The sequence below is a fragment of the Eumetopias jubatus genome, unplaced genomic scaffold (assembly GCF_037043125.1).
Source record: "Eumetopias jubatus isolate StellerSeaLion01/CBP00866 unplaced genomic scaffold, mEumJub1_p1.0 scaffold_11, whole genome shotgun sequence".
Lineage (NCBI taxonomy): Eukaryota > Metazoa > Chordata > Mammalia > Carnivora > Otariidae > Eumetopias > Eumetopias jubatus.
Genome location: NW_028274817.1, coordinates 79331448 through 79356748, shown reverse-complemented (window position 1 = coordinate 79356748; position 25301 = coordinate 79331448). Strand labels below are relative to the sequence as shown.

General features: G+C 45.5%; 1 protein-coding gene across 2 annotated transcripts in view; it reads right to left on the bottom strand.

Moving 5' to 3' along the window:
* Positions 1-1059: 1059 nt before the first annotated feature.
* Positions 1060-25301, bottom strand: part of NBDY (negative regulator of P-body association) — a 398281-nt gene continuing 374039 nt past the window's right edge. For both annotated transcript variants that reach the window (XM_088028786.1, XM_088028785.1), the window contains one exon: positions 1060-1292. The gene's annotated coding sequence lies outside the window, so the exon portion shown is untranslated. The remainder of the gene's footprint in view (positions 1293-25301) is intronic.

The window sequence follows — 25301 nt, the reverse complement described above, 5'->3', positions numbered from 1 at the left end:
GAGGGTGAGGAAGGGAAATGGTGCTCGCCAGCTCTTTTGTTCTTAGAAGTCTCCTGAAGATCCCTACCCTTCCAGCACACACTCTGAGATTAGTAAACAAATCTCCCTCTCATATACCCCAGGTATTTTTCAAACTGCTGCTTCTATGCTGTATCTCAGCAGAACTGTTGTGCTGTCCCATTAAGGGCAGCAACTCAATTTCCTATCACTTCCTGGCTCTACAAGAGCCAAGCTGGATGAATTTTAAAGTTCCAGGTATTCCATCCCACTGATAGTAAGAACTTGTGAGGTTATGTCACTCTAGTTTTCAAAGCCAAATGTTATAGGGATTTGTCTTCCTAGTGAGGGTTCTTCATGCCTTGTGTGGGGTCTGCTCCTCTCCCCTCTCCATGCTTGAAGCCTCCCTCCCTCCTTCAGACAGTCCCATGGGCCAATTTGTCTCCCAACTACATCTCCATCCTTACTCCCTTTTTTGATGTGACCTCTTCATTACATTAAGCTGTGGAGAGTCTGTTCTTCCAGTGTTTGGGCCATTTTCTGCATTATTTATACTGATGTGGATGTTTTCTAGCTGTATCCATGGGATGGGGTAAGCCTAGGATCCTTCTACTCCACCATCTTCCCTGGAAGTTCTAACTTTCATAAATGCTTTCAACTGAGACACCCTATTTTTTAATATAGAGCATTTTAGAAGTAAAGTGGAATATTACAAAAAGCAAGCACATCAACCATTTTGACCAGGAAAATAGTTAATATGTAGAAGAATAAGAAATACCATAGAATAGATAGATAGAATAGAAATATTGACAGTAAAGTGAGGAGAATGTACTGGGAATTTAATTCTTTTTCAGATTTTACCCTTTATATCCCCTACACACTTCCCTGATATTTTCACACTACAAAAAATGAGTAGATGGTCATCTGTGGGGGAAAAAAAAGTCATTTTGACAACAATTTTAGTAATATTTTGTATTTGGTGTTATTATAAAATATTTACTAAAAACTCACAATTTACTAGATAGTAGTCATATAGAACTAACAGAGCAATGAGAGACAAAATTTATTGGGACCTTAATGGATTTATAGGAATTCAAAATTACACAGCAAGGACTGGGTGTCACAAAAGATAGCATTGATTGGCTGCTGCAGCACCATCTCACAGGGGTCATTTGCCTTGGTGAGTTCACCAGAATCCAGGCCATGGCCTTCAATCTTAGACGTCTACAGCCTGATCTTGGTTATGTCCCAGAATTCATCCAAATTCAGGAGGCGAAAATATGCTGATTATAAGACTGAAAGATATAAACACAGAAGGAGAATTTATTAATTTATATTGAGAAATGTAAGTATCACACAGGTCAGATATGACTGTTGAGAAGATAACACACTTTCCCTTCTAGGTGGATTACAAGAAAAACAGAATTATTAGAGCATTTCTTCATAAACATAAAATGTAAGTCATAGGATGCTGGTAACTGGCATCTTGCTTTATATCTGATGAGTCTGATTGCACAGTGAAGATTCATCTGTCACATAGACCAGATCTTTCCATCACCCTAGGAGTTTTTCCTTAAGAAAAGTGCTGAAATGTCTTTCTCTGTGTTTCTCATTTTTCTAGGCTTCCTTAACTGATCAACTGGCCCCATGTTGACCCTCTCAGCCTTCAACATATTCTTATGTTCCTTAGAAGATCTGTATTTATTTTTTAAAGATTTTATTCATTTATTTGTCAGAGAGAGAGGGCACAAGCAGGAGGAGTGGCAGAGGGAGAAGCAGGCTCCCCGCCGAGCAAGGAGCCCAATGCGGGACCCAATTCCAGGACCCTGGGATCATGACCTGAGCCAAAGGCAGATGCTTAACCAACTGAGCCACCCAGGCATCCCACATTTATTTACACAAGTGATACATGAATATAATGGAACTGTATATAATCCAAACACCATACACAAAACTTTTGCCAACAAACTTCTGCCTTTCTTCAGTCTATCTCCAGAAGACAACACAAGTATAAGTTCTTCCTAGACTTTTCTTTATGCATTTAAATGTACACAGCGGTAGTATTTACAGTAATATAAAGCTTTAGATAAGAGGTTTTGAATATAAGTTAAATCATACCATACTTAGTATTCTGCTAATTGTTTTGATCCACTTAATGTCACGATTTTCTATATCAAAATATAACTTTCCCAATATTTCAACTGCCTCATGATATTACATTGCATAACAGAATAATTTATTTAGCATTCCTCTCTTAAAAAGCACTTAGTATACATACAACTTTTCTTTATTGCAAACAATGAGGTGTATTTATTCATATGTAGGAATGTTTTCACAGTTTCCATAAATATGTATTAAAGAGCATACACATTAAAGTTTTGATATTGTATTGTATTAAAAATTATACTCTCATAGACAGTGTATATTTCACCACATTCTTCTTAAAACTGAAGATTATGAAGACTTTTGATTATTGGAAGTATGATTGGCTAAAAGTGGTATCTCATATTGAATTGTATTTCCATGATAGTCACGAAATCAACTTAATTTATTATTGGACATTCATATTTTGACTTCTAAGAACTCTCTGACCATTTTTCTATTGAGTTATTTGTGTTTTTGTATTACTATATTAGTGTTTTGTACATTTTGGAAACTAATGTATCCATAATATGTCTTTGAAGTGTTATCACATTGTATACAAATTGTTTTCTAAGTTTGTTTATGATGTCTTTGATCATAAAGGTTGAGTGTTTTATATAAAAATATTTTATTTTCGGGGCGCCTGGGTGGCTCAGTTGGTTAAGCGACTGCCTTCGGCTCAGGTCATGATCCTGGAGTCCCGGGATCGAGTCCCACATCAGACTCCCTGCTCAGCGGGGAGTCTGCTTCTCCCTCTGACCCTCTTCCCTCTCGTGCTATCTCTCATTCTGTCTCTCTCAAATAAATAAATAAAATCTTTAAAAAAAAAATAAAAATAAAAATATTTTATTTTCAAGGTAATATATATTCAAACAAGGGAAACAATATGAAATGCATAAAGATAAGATTAATAATATCTCCCAACAAACTCCCTTCCCAATTTCCAAGGTTAACAGATGTTGAAAGTCTGAGGTGGTAGTGACAGTAAGTTGACAGTATAGAAGTTTCCAATGCTCCTCCCCTCACAGAAACATCAATTTGAGTGGCAATCCATACAAAAACACATCTTTCCAGGAGCTGAAGGTTCCAGGTGAGGGATTAAAGCACCAGAGTGGAGTACAGACATAGGAAAAGATGCACTAAAAAGGGTAGCAAAGACTCTCAAATTACCCCGAAATGATGGCAGCCTAGCACAGAGACACTGTTCCCATGGTGGAAAGAGAGTTACATGAATACCTGACTTCACTACAGACCCAATCATAAGGCCTAAATCAGTGCCAGGCCAGCCCCCATGGCCCCAGGCACCAGGTAGGTTCCCAAGGATCCAGGTACCTAGCCCACTCTAGTGCCAAGGTGGCCCACAAGGACACAGGACCCAGACAAGCTCCTAGAGACCCAGTCTCCTGGCCCACCACAGCACCCTGTCAACCCCTGTGGACACACCCTCTAGACCACCTCCCAGAGATACAGCCTCTAGACCATCTCCTGCTGCACAAGGCACCAAGCTTCTCTTAGCATCAGATAGGGTTTCATGGACCTAGAACCTGACCCTCCACTGTGCCAGGCTGGTCCCCAGAAACCTAATGTCAAAACCCACCCCATGATATGGTAGCCCGCATGGATCCAGACTTTTGACTGGCTCCTCTTGCTCCTGACCCACAAACTGCCCTAACCCTGGGCAAGCCCCATCAGAATCAGCTACCAAACAACCTCTTGTGGAACCTGGGTCCCAACCACACCCAGCACCAGGCCATCCCCTGCAGAACAAATCACTAAGCCATCACCTGCAGTCCTAGATTCCTGGCTAATGCCATGGCTCTGGGTTAACCACAGCACCAGGCTTGCCCCCAGAAGATCTAGGCTCTAGGCCAGCTCCCAGGCTGATGGTCAGCCCCAGTGCTAGGCCAAATATCAAAGGCACAGACTCTAGTGTGGTTCCTATTAACCTAGAATCCTGATGCCCTTTACAGTGGACCCTGACACCAGGCCCACCCGTCATACACAAACACCAGTCCATTCCCAGGGACACATGTTCCAGGTCAATCCCTCTAGACCCAAGCACTAGGCCTGGAGAATCAGACCTGTCTGCTGGAGGACTCCACCAGCAAGACTACCCCCAGACTCCACTAAAAGGGCCAACCAGAATCTCTGAACAGGTTGACTGGTAAAGAGATTTTCTTGCAAAAGGAAGTATGTAAAAAATACAAGAGATGCTTACTTCTTCAAATGCACAGGCACCAATACAAGGCCACAAGAATCATAAATCATTAAAGAAACATGATAGCAACAAAGGAAACTAATATAGTAAGTGCCTCTAAAGAAATGGAAATCTCTGAATTGTCAGACCAAGAATTCAGAAGAATCCTCTTAAAGAAATTTACAGAACTACAAGACAACACAATAGACCACTAAATAAAATTAGGAAAACAATTCATGAAAAAAAGTGAAAAGTTCAACAAAGACATAGAAAACTTAAAAAACAAAACAAAACAAAACCAGGAACCAGAGCTAAGATGTCAGCATAGTAAGAGAACCCTAGGGTAGCCTCATCCCTCAAACACAGCTATAAAAATTATTCTGAATACCCAAGAAATTGACCTGTGGACTGGCAGAGCAAACTGCACAACCAGAGGTGGAGAGAGGCCACATAGAGGCCTCTCTCTATGTGATAACTATAAAAATTATTCTGAATACCCAAGAAATTGACCTGTGGACTGGCAGAGCAAACTGCACAACCAGAGGTGGAGAGAGGCCACATAGAGGAAGGTGGAGACAAGGATTTGGGGAGAAACAGATCACTGGAGCTGTGTTGGGGAGAAAGGCCTAGTCTAAGAGAAAGGCAAAAGAGAGTGGAACACACAGGGATATGCCCAAGAAAAACACTTCCCCAAAGCCATTGGCTGGGAAAATGAGGGAGGTTGACTTTCATAAGTTTTTGTAACCAGTAGGGCTCATAGACTGGAGTTTTTAAAGGTCTGTGGGCTTGGCTGGGATTGAGACTTGAGGGCACTGCTCTATTCCTGGGAAAGAAGGCAGGCAAGCAACCCCGGAGCACAGGGTACAATCTGAGGATTGACTAAGGTGCACAGAGAGAGACTGTTCACTCTTCTTGGAGCACATCTGTGAGAGGAGGCATTGCCTCTCTGGAACAAAGAAGCTGGCATGTACCATTTCATACCACTGCCCCTAAGCACAGGCACAGAGATACCTGCTGAGGGCAACTAACCTGGACACTGGCAATTTAGCCTATTTGCTCCAAATCCCACACCCCTGACCTTGGGTGTGACTGCCCTTCTGGGTCAAAACTGCATCAGTCCCAGTACGGTGAGACACTCCTCCAGAAGACCAGCATAGGTCCCCACGATATCAGGTCCCTAAAGTCTGGAGTTTTAAGTCAGCAGGCTTGGCTATTATAGAATCCAAAGGGCACTGTGCTGCTGAAGGCAGGCAAGCAACCAGGAGACAGTGTGAAAATAGTGATCTGAAAAATGCCAAGGATGCATCAGGTGAAATAATTCATTCTTCTGGGAGAGATTACCTAAGAGCAGCAAGAATGGATTCCCATCTCTGAGGACAAAGGAGTGGAATGGCGCCATTTCCCTCCCCCACCCATCAACATAAACAAACTTCAGTAAACATCACAGCATCGACACTGGCTGCCTAACCTATTTACACCAACTCCCACCCCCCTGCACTCTGCTGGTACTGTTTTTTTCAGGCAAGTGTGCCTAATGAACAAAGCGGTGGGCACCTTCAACAGAAGACCAGCACACACCACCACATGCACCATGTCTACTGACCATAGAGTTCTGCAAATCTTCAGTTCTAGTGGAAATAGAATCAGGTCTCCTTTAAAAAGCAGAACAGAGCACACTCTAGTTAAAACTCCCAACACTCTGGCCAAGGTCCAAACAATGCCCACTGCAGGGAAGGAGAACCTCTGCTGAGGACTGACCTGAATGAAAGGACAGCCAAAACAGCAGCAGAGGACACACAGCACACACCAGAGACACTTCATGAAAAGCCAGGCCCTGGATATTATATGACTGCTTTTTCATAACACCATTACATTCAGGAGCAGGAAACACACATGATATTCTAACAAAGAGAAGATGGAAACATAGACAAAATGCCAAGAAAGGGAAATTCATCCCAAGAGAAAGAACAAAAAAAGGTCACAGAGATCTAATCAAAACATAAGTAAAGAGAAAGAGGGTTGGGAAGATGGCAGAGGAGTAGGGGACCCTAATTTTGTCTGGTCCCTGGAAATCAGCTACATAGCTATCAAATCATTTTTGAACACCTGCAAAACCAACTGGAGATCTGAGAAAAGAATTGTTATAATTCTACAAATAGAAAAGCAAACAATTTTTGCAAGGGAGTAGGTGCAGAGACGTGAATCTGAGGCAATATATCAGAAAATAAACCGTGAGGAGAGGGAGCCTCCTAAAATTGTTAAAAGAAGCAGAGTGCAAAATTGGAACTTTTAGAAGTTTGCCTGAAAGGCATTCAGGAGGTGGAGCAGGGCAGAATCCCAGGTGGGACAGCATGGTCTCAGGATCCCTGGGGTCACAAAAATAACAGGGGTGCCTGAGTGTGGCAGAGTTCCCAGGTATGGGAGCTGGGAAGCCGGTTGCAAACAGTGAGCCCAGGTGCCAGCTTTCTGCTCCGTGTTTCCATAAACTGTGAACTACTGTGCGGTTCTGTGACCACACTTGGAGCAGGGGCCCAGCAAGAGGCAGAACCACGGGGAGACCCCCCTCCCACCCCCAGGAGGAACTGCATGGATACCTGCCACAGGGGTCCATAAAGTTTGGATACTCGCAATGGGGTCATGTGCCTGAGATAAAAATGCTCGATCACAAGCTGGGTGAACACAGAGTTCAGACAGAAACCAGGCAGACAGGAGCAATTGAATGCTTTTCTGTTAGAGCTCACTGAAGAGTAAAGGGCGTGAACTATCAGCTCCAAGGCTAGAGATCAGGGTGCCGACATTTTCATCTCCAACACCAGCTCTGGAGTGGTTTACACTGAGTCCAGCCCCCTGGCAAGGGGGATGCAATTCCACCTGAACAAATACTCCTGAGAATCAGTTCAACAGGGCCTTCCCCCAGAAAACCAGCAGAAACTTCCAGCTAATACCAAGTTTATCAATCACACAGAACTGTAGAACTCCAGCTCTTGGGGAAAGAAGTATATATCATTCGTGTTTTTTTCTTCTTATTCTTTAGTCCTTCAGTTTTATATTTTATATTCCTTTTCAGCTATTTTCTTATTTTATCAGCTACTTTTTAAGTCTTTTTTTAATTTTCATTTTTACACTTATGGTAAATAAATAAATGAAATAAATATTTTGTTTTTGGCTTCCTTTCATTGTATTCAACTTCATTTATATATGAGTTTTTCATTCTTTCATATTTTGGGATCTAGATTCTTATAACAAACAGACCAAAATATACCCAGGATCTAAGAGGGGGTATAGCTCAGTGGTAGCGCATTTGACTGCAAAATATACCCAGGATCTATTTTATTGTTCTGTTCTGTTCAACTTCCTGTATGATTTTATTCTCATTATTTCCTTTTATTTCTTTTTGGTTTCTGTTCTCTTCTGATTTGTGTAGTGTATATTTCTCTGGTGTCATTATCATTCTTTAGTCCTTCAATTTCTTATTTTATTTTCCCTTTCATCTATTTTTTTATTTTGTTAATTATTTTTAAGCCTTTTTTAATTTTCGTATTTATACTTATGTTTTATTTTTTTTTTTCATTTTTGGCCTACTCTCATTGTATCCAATTTCATTTGTGTGTGTGTGTGTGTGTGTGTGTGTGTGTGTGTGTGTATTTTTTTTTCTCCCTTTCCTATTTTGGGATCTAGTTTCTTCTAACAAACACACCAAAATACACCCAGGATCTAGTTTATTGTTCTGATGTGTTAAACTTCTTTGTTTAATTTTATTCTCATTTTCTTTCTTTTTGGTTTCTGTTCTCTTCTGATTTGTGTAGTTATATTTTTCTGGTGTTGTTGATATTTTTCTATTTTCCGTCTCTTTCATTTATTCTTTTCTGCACATAATGACAAAACCAAAGAACTAACCCCCCAAAAAGAGAACAAGAGGCAGTACTCATTGCCAGGGGTTTAATAACTATGGATATAAGTAAGATGTTGGAAATAGAATTCAAATAACAATTATAAAGATATTAGCTAGGCTTGAAAATAGCATAGCAGACACTAGAGAATCCCTTACTGGAGAAATAAAACACTAAAACATAATCAGGTCAAAATAAAAAAGGCTATTACTGAGATTCAATAAAAAATGGAGGCTCTAACTGTTAGGATAAACAAGGCAGAAGAGTCAGTGATATAGAAGATCTTGCCATTTGCAATGACGTGAATAGAACTGGAGGGTGTTATGCTGAGTGAAATAAGTCAATCAGAGAAAGACATGTATCATATGACCTCACTGATATGAGGAAGTCTTAATCTCAGGAAACAAACTGAGGGTTGCTGGAGTGGTGGGGGGTGGGAGGGATGGGGTGGCTGGGTGATAGACATTGGGGAGGGTATGTGCTATGGTGAGCGCTGTGAATTGTGCAATACTGTTGAATCACAGATCTGTACCTCTGAAACAAATAATGCAATATATGTTAAGAGAAAAGAAAAGAAGAGGGTAGCAGGAGAGGAAGAATGAAGGGTGGGAAATCGGAGGGGGAGATGAACAATGAGAGATGATGGACTCTGAGAAACAGACTGGAGGTTCTGGAGGGGAGGGGGGTGGGGGGATGGGTTAGCCTGGTGATGGGTATTGAAGAGGGCACGTTCTGCATGGAGCACTGGGTGTTATGCACAAACAATGAATCATGAAACACCACATCAAAAACTAATGATGTAATGTATGGTGATTAACATAACAATAAAAAATTTAAAGAGGAAGAAAAAAAGACAAAGTGATGGAGAATAAGGAGGCTGAGACAAAGAGAGATAAACAACTACTGGATCATGAGGGCAGGATTTGAAAGATCAGTAATACCATAAAGCAAAATAATATTAGAATAATTAGGGCCCCAGAGGAAGAGGACAGAGAGAGGGAATTTGAACAAATTATACTGAAAACTTCCCTAATCTGGGGAAGGAAACGAGCATTCAACTCCATAAGGCACAGAGAGCCACCCTCAAAATCAATAAAAACAGGTCAACACCTTGCAAATTTCAGAGATAAAGAGAAAATCCTGAAAGTAGCTCAGGAAAAAAGGTCCTTAATATACAAGGATTAAAAACATAAGGCTGGTGGCAGACCTGTCCACAGAGACCTGGCAGGCCAGAAAGGACTAACACGATATATTCAAGGTGCTAAATGAGAAAAATATGCAGCCAAGAATACGTTATCCAGCAAGGTTGTCATTCAGAATAGAAGGAGAAATAAAGAGCTTCAAGGGCAAACAGAAACTAAAAGAATTTGTGATCCCTAAACCAGGCCTACAAGAAATACTAAAGGAAATACTTTAAGCAAAGAGAGAGCCCACAAGTAACAAAGATCAGCAAGGAAGAGACAATATACAGAAAGAGTGACTTTATAGGTAATACAATGGCACTAAATTCATATCTTTCAATAATTACTATGAATGTAAATGAGCTAAATGCACCAATGAAAAGACACAGGGTATCTGATTGGATAAAAAAGCAAGACCCATCAACATACTGTCTACAAGAGACTCATTTGAGACCCAAAGACACTGGCAGATTGAAAATGAGGGGAGAAACATTTATCATACATTATCATACTAATGGATATCAAAAGAAAGTTGGAGTAGCAATCCTTATATCACAGAAATTAGATTTTAAACCAAAGACTACAATAAGAGATGAAAAGGGACCTATATCATAATTAAAGGGTCTCTCCAACAAGAACATTTAACAATTAAAATATTTGTGCCCCCAGTGTGGGAGCAGCCAATTATATAAACCAATAAATAACAAAATTAAAGAAACACATTGATAAAAATATATTAATAGTATGGGACTTCAACACCCCACTCACAGCAATGGACAGATCATCTAAACAGAAGATCAACAAGGAAACAAGGGCTTTGAATGACACACTGGACCAGATGGACTTCACAGATATACTCAGAGCATTTCATCCTAAAGCAAAAAAAAATACATATTCTTTTCGAGTGCACATGGAACATTCTCCAGAATAGATCACATACTGGCTCACAAATCAGGTCTGAACTGGTACAAAAAAACTGAGATTATACCACACATATATTCAGACCACAATGCTTGCTATAAAACATGAACTCAATCACAAGAGAAAATTTGGAAGGAAGACAAATATATGGAAGTTAAAAAGCATCCTACTAAAGAATGAATGGGTCAACCAGGAAATTAAAGAAGAACTTTAAAAACTCATGGAAACAAATGAAAATGAAAACACAACTATTCAAAAACTTTGGGTGCAGCAAAAGAGGCCCTAAGAGGGAAGTATATAGCAATACAAGCCTTTCTCAAGCAACAAGAAAAACCCTAACCTTACACCTCAAGGAGCTGGATAAAGAGCAGCAAATAAAGCCTAAATCCAGCAGGAAAAGAAAAATAATAAATATTAGACCAAAAAATAATGAAATAAAAATCAAAAGAAGAGTAGAACAGAACAATGAAACTAGGAGGTGTTTCTTTGAAAAAATTAATAAGATCAATAAACCCCTAGCCAGACTTACCAAAAAGAAAAGACAAAGGACACAAATAAATAAGATCATGAAAAAAAGAGGAGAGATCACAACAAACACTGAAGAAATACAAACAATTCTAAGAATATATTAGGAGCAAATATGCTGACAAATTAGGCAATCTGAAAGAAATGGATGCATTCCTAGAAACATAAAAACTACCAAAACTGAAACAGGAAGAAATAGAAAACCTAAACAGACCAAAAACCAGCAAATAATTTGAATACAAACAAGAGTCCAGGACTGAATGGCTTCCCAGGGTAATTCTACAAACAAAGAAGATTTAACACCTTTCTTCTTCTTTCTTCCTTCTTCCTTCCTCCTTCCTCCTCCTTCTCCTCCTCCTCCTCCTTCTTCTTCTTTTCTTTCTTTCTTTCTGTCTTTCTTTCTTTTTCTTTTTTCTTTATTTCTTTTTCTTCTTCTCCTTCTCCTCCTCCTCTTTTTCCTCTTCTTCTTCTTCTTGTTCTTGTTTTTTAGAGTTTATCTGAGAGAGACAGACAGAGAGAAAACGAGAGAGAGCACAAGCAGGGAGGAGAGGGAGAAGCGGGTTCCCTGTGAACAGGGAGTCTGATGGGGGGCTCGATCCCAGGACCCTGAGATCATGACCTGAGCTGAAGGCAGACGCTTAATCGACTGAGATACCCAGGCAGCCTAACACTTATTCTTCTGAAACTGTCTGAAAAAATAGAAATGGAAGGAAAACTTCCAAACTCTTTCTATGAGGCCAGCATTACCTTGATCCTAAAACCAGACAAAGACCCCACCAAAAAGGAGAATTACAGACCAATATCCCTGATGAACATGGATGCCAAAATTCTCACCAAGGTACTAGCCAATACGATCCAGCTGTATAGTAAAAGGATTATTCACCATGACCAAGTGGGATTTATTCCTGGGTTGCAAGGATGGTTCAACATCCGCAAATCAATCAATATGATACACCACATTAATAAAAGACAAGAACCACATGATCCCCTCAACGGATACAGAAAAAAAAATTGACAAAATACAGCATCCCTTCTTGATTAAAACTCTCCACAGTGTAGGGATAGAGGGAACATACCTCAGCATCATAAAAGCCATATACCAAAAGCCCAAAGGGAATATCATTCTCAATGGGGAAAAACTGAGAGCTTTTGCCCTAAGGTCAGGAACACAACAGGGGTGTACACTCTCACCACCGCTGTTCAACATAATACTGGAAGTCCTAGCCTCAGCAATCAGACAACAAAAAGAAGCAGAGGAATGAATCAATGATAGAGAAGACAAAATAAGGGAAAATAATGAAGCTGAAGCAACGTCCACAGTAGCCAAACTGTAGAAGGAGCCGAGATACAATGGAATATTACCTCAGCCATCAGAAAGGATGAATACCCATCATTTGCACTGACATGGATGGAACTGGAGGGGATTATGCTAAGTGAAATAAGTCAAGCAGAGAAAGACAATTATCATATGGTTTCACTCATATGGGAACATAAGGAATAGCACAGAGGACCACAAGGGAAGGGAGGGAAAACTGAACGGGAAGAAATCAGAGAAGGAGACAAACCATAAGAGACTCTGTACTCTGAGAAACAAACTGAGGGTTACAGAGGGGAGGGGGGTGGGGGGATGGAGTAACCAGGTGATGGGTATTAAGGAGGACATGTGTTGTGATGAGCACTGGGCATTATGTGCAACTAATGAATCGTTGAACACTACATCAAAACTAATGATGTACTATATGCTGGCTAACAATATAATAAAAAAAAGAAAAGAATGAAACTGAGAAAAGACAGAAAGAGGAACGATGGATCATGAGAATAGACCCAGGGAACTCATGACTTCATAAAGTGTAATAACATTCATATCATAGGAGTCCCCAAAGAATAAGAGAGAGAAAAGGGGGAAGATGGTTTATTTGAGGAAATTACAGCTGAAAACATCCCTAAACTGGGGAAGTAAACAGACACATATATCCAGGAGGCACAGAGAACTTCCATCAAAACCAACAAAAGCAAATCAACACCACGACACATCATAGTTAAATTTTCAATATATAGAAATAAAGAGGAGGGAAAGAGTGCAGATATCATTTTGAATCACTCTTTTTGTTTTCAGCTAAAACCTAGAAATGAAGTACTGGATCATATGGTAGTTATATTTTAAGTAAGCTCTACACCCAACATGGGGCTTGAACTCATGACCCTGAGATCAAGAGTTGCATGTTCTACCAACTGAGCCAGCCAGGCACCCCTCTATTTTTAATTTCTAAGGAACCTCCATACTGTTTTCCATGGTGGCAGCACTAATTTGCATTCCCACCTATAGTGCATAATTGCCTTTTATTGACATCTTTGCAAACATTTATTTCATGTCTTTCTGATAATAGACATTCTAACAGGTGTAAGGTGATATCTCACTGTGATTTTGATTTGCATTTCCCTAACGATTAATCATGTTGAGCATTTTTTCTACCTGAATAGCCATCTGTATGTCTTCTTTGGGAAAATATCTATTCATTTCCTAGGACTATTTTTTTTCATCAGATTGTTTTTTAACTAATGAGTTGTATGAAATTTTTATATATTTTGGATACTAACCCTTTATCAAATATGACATACAAATATTTTCTCCCATTCAGTAGGTTGTCTTTTTATTTGTTGATGGTTCCTGTCAATGTACAGAAGCTTTTTAGTTTGATATAGTCCCAATTGTTTATTGTTTTCTTTTGTTGCCTTTGCTATTGGGAGTTGGTTCCAAAAAATCATCACCAAGACCTAGGAGCCTACCTGCTAGGTTTTCTTCTAGGGAGTTTTATGGGTTTAGGTCTATATTCAAGTCTTTAATCTACTTTGAGATAATTTTCTTCTAAGGTATAAGATAGTGGTCCAGTTTCATTCCTTTCCATGTGGCTGTCCTATTTGCCTAGCACCATTTATTGAAGAGACAGACTTTTCCCCAATGTTTATTTGTGGCTCCTTTGTAGTAAATTAATTGGCCATATATGCATGGGCTTATTTCCGGGCTCTCGACTATGTTCCATTGATCTATGTGTCTATTTTTATAGCAATGCCATATTGTTTTGATAACTATACCTTTGTATATACTTTGAAATCACTAAGTGTGTTGTATCCAACTTTGTTCTTCTTTCTCAAGATTGCTTTAACAATTTAGGATCTTTAATGATTCCATACAGATTTTAGGATGCTTTCTACTATTTCTGTAAAAAATGTCACTGGAGATGTTCATAGCAGCATTATCAATAATAGCCAAACTATGGAAAGATCCCAGATGTCCATCGACTGATGAATGGATAAAAAAGATGTGATATATAGTTATATACTTATATAGTTATATAGTTATATATATCACATAATGTACTATTACTCAGCCATTAAAATGAATGAAATCTTGCCATTGTGGCAGCATGGATGGAGCTAGAGTGTATTAGGCTAAGTGAAATAATCAGTCAGAGAAAGACAAATACCATATGATTTTACTCATATGTGGATTTTTGAAACAAAACAGATGAACATATGGGAGGGGAAAAAAGAGACTCTTAACGATAAAGAACAAACTGAGGGTTGATGGAGGGAGGTGGGTGAGGGATGGGCTAAATGGGTGATGGATATTAAGGAGGGCACTTGTTATGATGAGCACTGGGTGTTACATGTAAGTGATGAACCACTAAATTCTACTCCTGATACCAATATTACACTATATGTTAACTAACTAGAATTTAGATAAAAATTTGAAACAAACAAAAAATGAAATAAATGTCATTGGAATTGTGAGATTGGATAGAATCTGTAGATAACTTTGGGTAATATGTACATTTTAACAATATTAGTTCCTCCAATTCATGAGTATGGAATATATTCCATTTATTTGTTGTTGTTTTTTCCAATGACTTACATCAATGTCTTAAAGTTTTCAGTGTACAGGTCTTTCAAATCCTTGGTTAAACTAATTTCTAGGTATTTTACTAGTTTTGATGCAATTATAAAATGGATTGATTTCATAATTTCTTTTTCTGGTTGTTCACAATTAGCATATGAAAACAAAACAGATTTTTTGCCATATTAATTATGTATCCTGAAAATTTACTGAGTTTGTTTTTAAGTTGTAACAGTTATTTTGGTAGAATATTTATGACTTTCTATATAAAATACCATTTGATCTGAAGATAGTGACAGTTTTACTTCTTACTTTCCAATTGGGGTGTCCTTTTTTCTCTTCTCTTCTCTCTTGTTTTTTCTGTCCTTTCTTCTTTTCTTCCTTTCTTTCTTTCTTTCTTTCTTTCTTTCTTTCTTTCTTTCTTTCTTTCTTTCTTTCTTTCTTTCTCTTTCTTTCTTTCTTCTTTCTTTCCTTCTTTCTTTTTTTGTTTTGTTTTGTTTTATTTTAACTGCTGTAGCTAGTACTGGCACTTTTATTTTGTGTTGAATCAAAGTGGAGAGCATAAATCCTTATCTTGTTCCTGATCTTAGAGAAAAAGCTTTAAATGTTTCACCATTGAGGGTTTGACATAAATGGCCTTTATTATGTTGAGGTACATTTCATCCATGCCAACTTTCTTGAAAGTTTTTATCATATAAGGATGATAAAATTTGTCAAATGATTTTTCTGCATATATTGAGATAATCATTTAATTTATATCTTTCATTTCGTTTATATGGTGCATCATAGGATTGATTTGTGAATGTTGACCTATCCTTGCATCTCAAGAATAAATCCTACTTGATAATGGTGTATGATCCTTTTAATGAATCTTAATTTTGTTTGCTTATATTTTGTTAAAGGCTTTTACATCTATATTCATCAGGTATATTGGCATGCGATTTTCTTTTCTTGTGCTTGCCTTGTCTGCTCTTGGTATCATGGTAATGTTTGCCTTGAAAAATGAGTTTAGAAGTGTACTTTTTTCAATTTTTGGAAGTGTTTGAGAAGGATTTCTATTAATTCTTTTTTTTCAGTGTTTGGTAGAATTCAACAATCAAGGCATCTGAAACTGGACTTTTGTCAGGAGCTTTTGATTACAGTTTCTGTCTTTTAACTAGTAATTGGTCTATATAGATCTTTTATTTATTCATTATTCAGTCTTGGTAGGCTATATATGTGTTTAGGAATTCATTTATTCATACCTTTCTCATAATTTTTTTGTGTTTTTATACCATCCCCTTTAATGTATCCTCTTATTTCAGATTTTATTATTTATGTCTTCTCTATTTTTTTTCCTGGTGAACCGAGCTAAAGGTATTTTTCTTCTATTTTCTTTATTTCCAAAGAATCAGTTCCCAGAGAGAGGAGAGATGGTGGAGGAGTAGGGGACCCCATCACAACCAGTCCCCTGAATTTAGTTGGGTATCTACCAAACCATTCTGAACACCCATGAAATCAGCCTGAGATGTAAGAATATGTATCTGGATCTCTACAAGCAGAAAAGCGACTACTTTTTGCAAAGTGGGATGTGCAGAGCGGTGAATCTGCGGGCAGAAATCAGAAGATAAACAGAAGAGTGAGGGAGCCTCCATAAGCTGGCTCCTGGAAAGTGATATAACACCAGAGCACAAAAACAGACCCCTTAGAAATCTGCTCTAGGGAGTGATATCCCTCTCTGAAACGGGGTCTGGAAATGAAAAGGCAGAATTCTAGATAGAACATTGTGGTCTCAGGATACAAGAAGCCTCAGAGCCAAAGGGACTTCCAGGAATGGCAGAGGGCCCGAGCATTGGAGCCAGAAAGCAGGTTATGATCGGTGAGCCCAGGAAGGGACTCTCAGCTCGGATTCTCATAACCAGCAAGCCGGGCAGTTGAGAATCACTCTTCTCCTGGGCAGCCTGAAAAAAAACAGGAACCTGATCCAGTAGCTTCGAGCCCACGGACATAAGCTTATACCTGATGGTGACTTTAGAAGCATAAAGGGAAGTGACCTACCTGGGCCCTGGGACTAACTCTGAGAGAGTTACTGAGGGCAAGCACCAAGGGAGGCTGCTGATTTTGGTGGGGCATACAAAAACGCAGATTATTTGCCCTGGAGGACTTGGTGAGGAGAGCATATTGCAAATTCTCTACCCTGGTTCAGAGGTTTGGGTGTGCAGAGTATTACTCTGACCCTCGGAAGAGGCAAAGAAATAGGCAGGGAAAAAAACAGAGGATAGGTTTCCACTGAGCTCATCCCCTTCACATAGGGCAAGGCAACTACACCCAACCACGGTTACCTGAGAAAAACCATAGCAGCCTTCGCCCCAAAACAGAGGCTGGCAGGATGTGAGAGTAAAAGGCACAAGCTACAACAAAGAGACACAAGCTACAGGCGGCCTCGCCGGGAAAGGGCCCAACCGCCTGGGCAGGCGGCCTCTTGTCAAAGGATCCCTCCTGAGGGCTGCCATCAAGGGTCCTGACCCAGAGGTCGGCCTGTAGGGCAGGAGGAGGGCAAAAGGAGAGCACGAGCCACACCTTAAATATGTCATGGGCACACTCCATAGGGCCGGGAGAGCCAAAGAGTCCGCGGTATGCACGCAGGGCAAAGAGAGGGTAGGAGGACACCCCGGGAACCACCGTAGGCTTAAAGAGCGGGAGGTAGGGGAGCCGAGAGGAGAGGGATGAGTTACTCTCCCAGGGTAATAAGGGGATGGCGGTAAGGGGATGCCCCTTGCTCCCCCAACCCACGCGGACCGCTTTCACTTCCATAGGGCACGTACAGCTTAATCTGGGCACATCCACAGAGGAAGAACTGCCACTAAAGAAGTCAAGGTAAGGAGCCGAAAGTGGGGAGAGCCAAGGGCAAGCAGAGAAGGCACCCTGGTGGAGGAGAAGAATTGAATGCGACCGCCCAAGGCACCGCGGCCCAGCTGGACCCCTGGAACCAGCAGTGGCCTCCTAGGGGAAGAGCCATCAGCCAAGGCAAAGTCTCAGCCACTTAGGTGAGGGCTAGCACCCACTCCATACACAGGCCTGTTTTGCCATGCTCTAGGACCCAAATGAGAAGCGGGAGGCCAAACAGAAAGGGGCAAGGAGGAAGGAAAGGGAACGAACAAGGGCGTCAGTCGGGCCCACTGAGCCTCCTTGCGCAGACATTCTCCGTGTGCGCGTGTGGGTGCCTACCCAGACGGGTCTACCTGAATGGAGCCGTGTTCGCATGTATGCCCGCGCGCGCGCGCGCGTGTGTCTGTGCGTGTGAGTGTGCGGGTGCGGGTGTGTGTATGTGTGCATCTGTGTGTGTGTGCGTCTGTGTGTGTGTGTGTGTGTGTGTGTGTGTGTGTGTGTTGCGGTGTAGGTATGTGCCCGGGGTGGTGAAGGTAAGCATAGGCAGGACTACAGGGAAACGTGTGGAGGGTTGCATCCAGATGGGAGAAAACAATGACCACCCCAGACGCTGCTGAGTGGGGATGCCAGCACTTGTTGGTCCCAATCCCGGCCCTTCTTTCACCCTGCATTTCTCCCGGTAAGTTGCGCTGTGTGGTTGCGCCCTGCCCTTTAATATCTGGGAAAGATCCACCTTGGGACCTACTGGGCAGGACGGTGGGGCCTTTTAAAAGTGTTTGTGGGTCCTTTTCGGTGTGTTTCTTTTTTCTCACCAGTTTCAATTGTTCGCCTAATTCCTGGAATGCTTGGCGTGGAAGAGTGTCCCTAACTGTGACTCCTGCATTCTAAGAGTCCTTAAGCTACTACCCAGTGTTGGAGTGTTGGAATTCCCTGCCCTGCGGGTGTGGATTGTGGATTTTCCCCTCCTCTGGAGCTCCCATGAGCCTAGGCGCCTAGGAAGGCTTTTCCAGAAAGGCCAGGAAGGGAGCCACTTGGGAAACTGTAAAAAGCCTCACGATCACGTTGTCCCGGCCCTGGGTGGCACGGCTATGAGGGTAGGACCTTCTACAATCACACCCAGGTGACCACTGCTTCGCTTTGCATTTGCATCCCCACCTGCTCTGTATTAAAGGCCCTTAGCCGGGGTTTGGCGCATCTGCCTGGAGACGCGGCACTGCGTTAAGGCGTTCAGGGCTTCCTCAGAAGCGAGTGGCGTGGGCAGGTAGAGGGATCCGCAAAACCCCCACAGCTCCTTCCTTCTGCCCCCGCCCCCCGCCCAGCACCCCCGGGCTCCCGACCCCCGGCCCCCCAGCTCTTTGGACTCCAGGGGGATTACTTGGCCTGGCCAGCATCAGTCACGGGGGTTAGGTTGAAACTCAGAGACAGCTACGTTTACCAAACCAAGTCCCCAACCCTCCTTCTGCCACAGGCCCCTCCGAACCCCAACACCGCCCCCCCCGGCACCCCCACCTCCACCTCCACCGGCCTCCTAACCTCTAGCCCCTGTCCAAGGGTAAACATTCCCAGGGGCCCTGGACGAAAACGGAGCAAGTCTTAACGGAAGAGCTCCCTGTGCAGAACTGATGCCAGGGAAGCCTGGCCACCAACGCCAGCGGGCAGAAAGACCACGACGCGAACTTGTGACCGGAGGCATGGTAGGAAAGATACACGGAGCCCCACAGCAGATGCCAGGTGGCCTTCTGGGAGCCCCACCTCTGTAACCCATCCCCCTTCTGAAAAGGCCCACCCCTGGGCACAAACCGGTGCCCGGGGTTCCGTGGAGGGCGGTAGCTGGTGGCCCTCGGAGCCTGGGGACCCTTGGCAGGACCCCGTGCTGCAGGTCGGGTCAACGGGCTCTGGACCCCTGTGAGACCTGGCTGCCCTCTGGTCCAACCCTTGGCCCACTGGACCACGAGGCGTCGGGAGAAGGGACTGGGCTGCCAAGGGTCAGGCGCGGTGCAGACAAACAAGAGGCCGGGGGGAGTCTGAAGAGTCACAGGCAAAGGAAAATCTGCGAGCCCACCCGTGGGATCTCCTGAGGGTCGTCTGTGTTCACATGGGAACTAAGAGGATGGACAGGGTCAAGGAAAGCCCAGCTAAAAATCAGCAACGCAAGAAACAACACGTGCTGGCGAGGACGTGGAGGAAAAGGAACACTCCCGCACTGTTGGTGGGAACGCAGCCACAGTGGGCAACAGTATGGCGGTTCCTCGGAAAGGTAAAAGTAGAAGTACCCTTTGCTCCAACACTCGCGCTACCGGATATTTCCCGAGGAATACAAGAACACTAATTCACCCCCATGTGTACAGCAGTATTATATACAATAGCCAAGATAGGGGAGCAGCCCAAATGTCCATCGGATTGACACGTGGACGAAGAAGATGTGGTACATACACACGCGCGCACACACACACACGAATATTATTCAGCCATGAAAAGGGAATGAAATCTTGCCGTTCGTAAGGACACGGATGGAGCCAGGGAGTGTATCGCTAGGCGAAATGAGTCAGTCCGAGAAAGACAAATACCATATGATTTCACTCATATGTGGAATTCAAGAAAACAAAGCAGATGAGCCCAGAGACAGAGACAGAGACAGAGACAGAGAGAGAGAGAGAGAGAGAGAGAGAGAGAGAGGGAGATCAAGAAATAGAGGCTTATTGAAGTGAACTGAGGGTCACCAGAGGGGAGGAGGTGGTGGGGGCGCTAGAGGAAATAGGTGATGGGAATTAGGGAGTCCACTTGTCCTGATGCGCACCAGGTGACCAAGCAACTGTCGAATCGCTATATTGGACGCCTGAAAGTAATACAACGCCGCATGTTACCTAAGGGGCATTAAACTAAAACCTTGAAGCAAAAGCAAAAGCAAAGCCTAGTTAGTTCCCCTTGCAGCTTTGCCCCGAAGTGGTCCAGTTGGCCAGGAGCCCAGCCAGAGTTGACATGGCTGCTCGGTGGCTTGGAGGAGCAGGGGGAGGACGGCGAGGGGGAGGAGAGGAGGAGGCAGAGGCTGGAGGAGGAGCAGGAGGATGGAGGATTGTTTGCTGTGGTTGTTGCTGTTCTCCTGTCTGTGCCTGGCAGCAAATGCAGGGAGAGGAAGGCTCAGTGGGGGCAGGGAAAGGGGTGCCTGCCATTTCTGGAGCCACAGTGCCATCCAGCGGAAACGGTCTCTGAAAAGCCCAGGCAACAGCAACCTGCCTTCTGCCAGGCACAGGGGTCAGCAAGGACGCGCTGGGTTGTCTGGGCTCTGCCCAAGCCAGGGTTTCCCCCATCGGGGCTCAGAGGCCTGGAGGGAAGTGTGCCTGACGGTGGGACCCAGTGGGGAAGCAGGAGCTCTAGGGGCCCTGGGGACACAGCAGGCAGCCCCAAGCCCAAACAGCCCAGCGGGGCGGTGCTTCCCTGTCAGCCATTTTGGGCTGGGCCCAGGGGAAGCAACTCACCACTGTCTGCAGGGACCCAGGGGGACATTTCCTGTAGTGTCCTTTCTGGGGAATAGCGGGGTGCCCTGCCTGGGGCCACGCCGGAGTCAGGAGGCCCCTTTCCTCACTGGGAGCGGAGGCGTTTAGAGGTCCTGGGGCCCGGGCCATTGGCGCTTGGCAGTCCCAGGAAACTCCCGAGGTCAGCCATCTCAGGCTGCCTCTGGGGTTTCTGAGTGACTTCCTCAGCTCCAATCGGGGACCCAGCACACAGGTGACGAGAGGGCCCGGAGCCAGGTGTCCAGGTGCACGCGCAGGACCCACCGCTTCCCTCTTTTCCCAACTGCCACCAACCCCCCCACTCCCCTCAAGCCTTCTTCCTGCTCCTGGGCACGCCTCAGCTGCACAGCCCGGGGAGCTCCCGGGGACAGAAACAATTTCCGCTTGATGGCAGTATGGCTCCATGAATGCCAACTGAATCCATACCCTGCCCCCTCAGCCTTCACCCCACCAGCTCAGATCTTGGGCCTCAGCACCTTCTAAGGTAAAGACAGACAAACAAATTCAACCAGAACCACAGCCAAAACACACAGACACGCACACACACGACCCCCGCAACCCCCGACCTACACACCAAAGCTAAAAGTGGAAAGCACAAAGTAAAAGGAATAGCAAAACAAACACCCAGCACCAACCACCTGCCCACCCCCGCTACCATCCCCCCCAAACAGCACAACACACACACACACACACACACACACACACACACACACACACACACCACCCTCAGTCAGGTGTCGAGAAACACCACCACCACCACCACCACCACCACCACCAGACACCATAAACATGGAATGAAGAACAAGAGAAAGAGAAACAAACCAGCCAAGGGGACCCAAGTTGAGCACCAAATTATATACACACATGGCCAAATGGCCACCCACCAGGAGGCCAGACACGCTGCGGGCCACTCCCCTTCCTTTTGTCCTACCCCCTTTTCCTCGGCTCCTGCTCTTGGGAGAAATAAGGGGCAAAGGACACATGACGCCGCCTCTGTGACTCCGCCCGAGGGTTTACATGAATCGGACCTGTCTCCTGGACATGCTGGCGGCCACCATGCTGGCTTGCAAGTCGCTTGTGTGCTTCCTCCCAAGGCCTGGAGCCACAGGCTGAGGTCACCACCACCTTGGGCTGACCCGACCAAGCAGCCAGAAACGGCTGGCCCGACCTGCAGCCACAGGGCTACAAGCAGGAGGCTCCCCGGAGAGGGGAACCAAGCACTCACACAAGCACCGACTCTGGGCGGGCACGCAGCCCTGGCACTCACACAGGGGCCTTGGCAAGGCCGCCACACATCTCCGAGTCACGGGTCACGGGGCCCCACTCAGGGCCACCTCCTGTGGACGACGGACGGCCGCCGACTCTCGTCCAGTGTGGGAGTCCCCATCCATCTGGGGGAACAGGCCGGGCCCCAGGTTCACAGCCCTCGCTTGAGCGGGCCTGTTCACACAGGACCAACTCATGCAACCCAGCATGGCTGGCTGCGTGTCCCTCTTGGAGAGCCCACCTGGGAGTGGGTGTGTCCGCGTCCCTGTGTGAGCGAGTGTGTGGCGTGTGTGAGCAGGCTCAGTGTGTGCATGGTGCGTGCCTGTGGGTGTACGCGCGTGGCCGTGCGTACCCGGGCGTGCGGCGGGTGCGGGTGCTCGTGCTCGCGTACGGGCTGTTGCTCGACCCGCCCTGGCACGTGGAAAAGGAGGACACAGCTCGCGAGCAGGCACGCCCTGAAATCGGTATCGGTCCGGGTCACACGACCGGACTGCGAACAAGGGGAAGGAGGGCACACCTGGAAGAGGTTCCAGCCGGTTCAAAGACTGACTTCAAGAGCTTCGATAAGGGGAAGAACTGCAAGGAATGGAAAGCCACGAGATACTTTGCCGAGTCTTGAGTTCCTGATGCGGGCTCAAGGCAAAGTACCTTCTGGGTCGCCTTTTTCAAGGATGAGCCTGACTACCACCGCCGGTCCACACAGGGAAACCGCTGCACCTCACTCCTGCCTTCCGCCACAACCTGTGTCTCCCCCATAACCCAAGATCAGGGGTGGGAAGGGGATCCATGGACCACTGTCCCCCCCTCCCCCGTCCCCGCCCCGCGCCCGCCCCCACCTTCCCCGCACACCTCCCCTCTGCCCCTAGCACACCCATCCCCACCCAAACCCCCCACCAAGGCCCCCCATCCCCACCCCTCACCCCCACCCACCCCCGCCACTAGGCTTAGTATACAAAGTGGAAGGAAAAGAGGCAAGCAGAATGTCACCACCGTCCACCCGGCCACGGCCAGGGCTGTCTTGGATGCAGTCCAGGCGTGCCTCACTGTGGGGGTAACAGACACAAGCTACAACAAAGAGACACAAGCTACAGGCGGCCTCGCCGGGAAAGGGCCCAACCGCCTGGGCAGGCGGCCTCTTGTCAAAGGATCCCTCCTGAGGGCTGCCATCAAGGGTCCTGACCCAGAGGTCGGCCTGTAGGGCAGGAGGAGGGCAAAAGGAGAGCACGAGCCACACCTTAAATATGTCATGGGCACACTCCATAGGGCCGGGAGAGCCAAAGAGTCCGCGGTATGCACGCAGGGCAAAGAGAGGGTAGGAGGACACCCCGGGAACCACCGTAGGCTTAAAGAGCGGGAGGTAGGGGAGCCGAGAGGAGAGGGATGAGTTACTCTCCCAGGGTAATAAGGGGATGGCGGTAAGGGGATGCCCCTTGCTCCCCCAACCCACGCGGACCGCTTTCACTTCCATAGGGCACGTACAGCTTAATCTGGGCACATCCACAGAGGAAGAACTGCCACTAAAGAAGTCAAGGTAAGGAGCCGAAAGTGGGGAGAGCCAAGGGCAAGCAGAGAAGGCACCCTGGTGGAGGAGAAGAATTGAATGCGACCGCCCAAGGCACCGCGGCCCAGCTGGACCCCTGGAACCAGCAGTGGCCTCCTAGGGGAAGAGCCATCAGCCAAGGCAAAGTCTCAGCCACTTAGGTGAGGGCTAGCACCCACTCCATACACAGGCCTGTTTTGCCATGCTCTAGGACCCAAATGAGGAGTGGGAGGCCAAACAGAAAGGGGCAAGGAGGAAGGAAAGGGAACGAACAAGGGCGTCAGTCGGGCCCACTGAGCCTCCTTGCGCAGACATTCTCCGTGTGCGCGTGTGGGTGCCTACCCAGACGGGTCTACCTGAATGGAGCCGTGTTCGCATGTATGCCCGCGCGCGCGCGCGCGCGTGTGTCTGTGCGTGTGAGTGTGCGGGTGCGGGTGTGTGTATGTGTGCATCTGTGTGTGTGTGCGTCTGTGTGTGTGTGTGTGTGTGTGTGTGTGTGTGTGTGTGTGTTGCGGTGTAGGTATGTGCCCGGGGTGGTGAAGGTAAGCATAGGCAGGACTACAGGGAAACGTGTGGAGGGTTGCATCCAGATGGGAGAAAACAATGACCACCCCAGACGCTGCTGAGTGGGGATGCCAGCACTTGTTGGTCCCAATCCCGGCCCTTCTTTCACCCTGCATTTCTCCCGGTAAGTTGCGCTGTGTGGTTGCGCCCTGCCCTTTAATATCTGGGAAAGATCCACCTTGGGACCTACTGGGCAGGACGGTGGGGCCTTTTAAAAGTGTTTGTGGGTCCTTTTCGGTGTGTTTCTTTTTTCTCACCAGTTTCAATTGTTCGCCTAATTCCTGGAATGCTTGGCGTGGAAGAGTGTCCCTAACTGTGACTCCTGCATTCTAAGAGTCCTTAAGCTACTACCCAGTGTTGGAGTGTTGGAATTCCCTGCCCTGCGGGTGTGGATTGTGGATTTTCCCCTCCTCTGGAGCTCCCATGAGCCTAGGCGCCTAGGAAGGCTTTTCCAGAAAGGCCAGGAAGGGAGCCACTTGGGAAACTGTAAAAAGCCTCACGATCACGTTGTCCCGGCCCTGGGTGGCACGGCTATGAGGGTAGGACCTTCTACAATCACACCCAGGTGACCACTGCTTCGCTTTGCATTTGCATCCCCACCTGCTCTGTATTAAAGGCCCTTAGCCGGGGTTTGGCGCATCTGCCTGGAGACGCGGCACTGCGTTAAGGCGTTCAGGGCTTCCTCAGAAGCGAGTGGCGTGGGCAGGTAGAGGGATCCGCAAAACCCCCACAGCTCCTTCCTTCTGCCCCCGCCCCCCGCCCAGCACCCCCGGGCTCCCGACCCCCGGCCCCCCAGCTCTTTG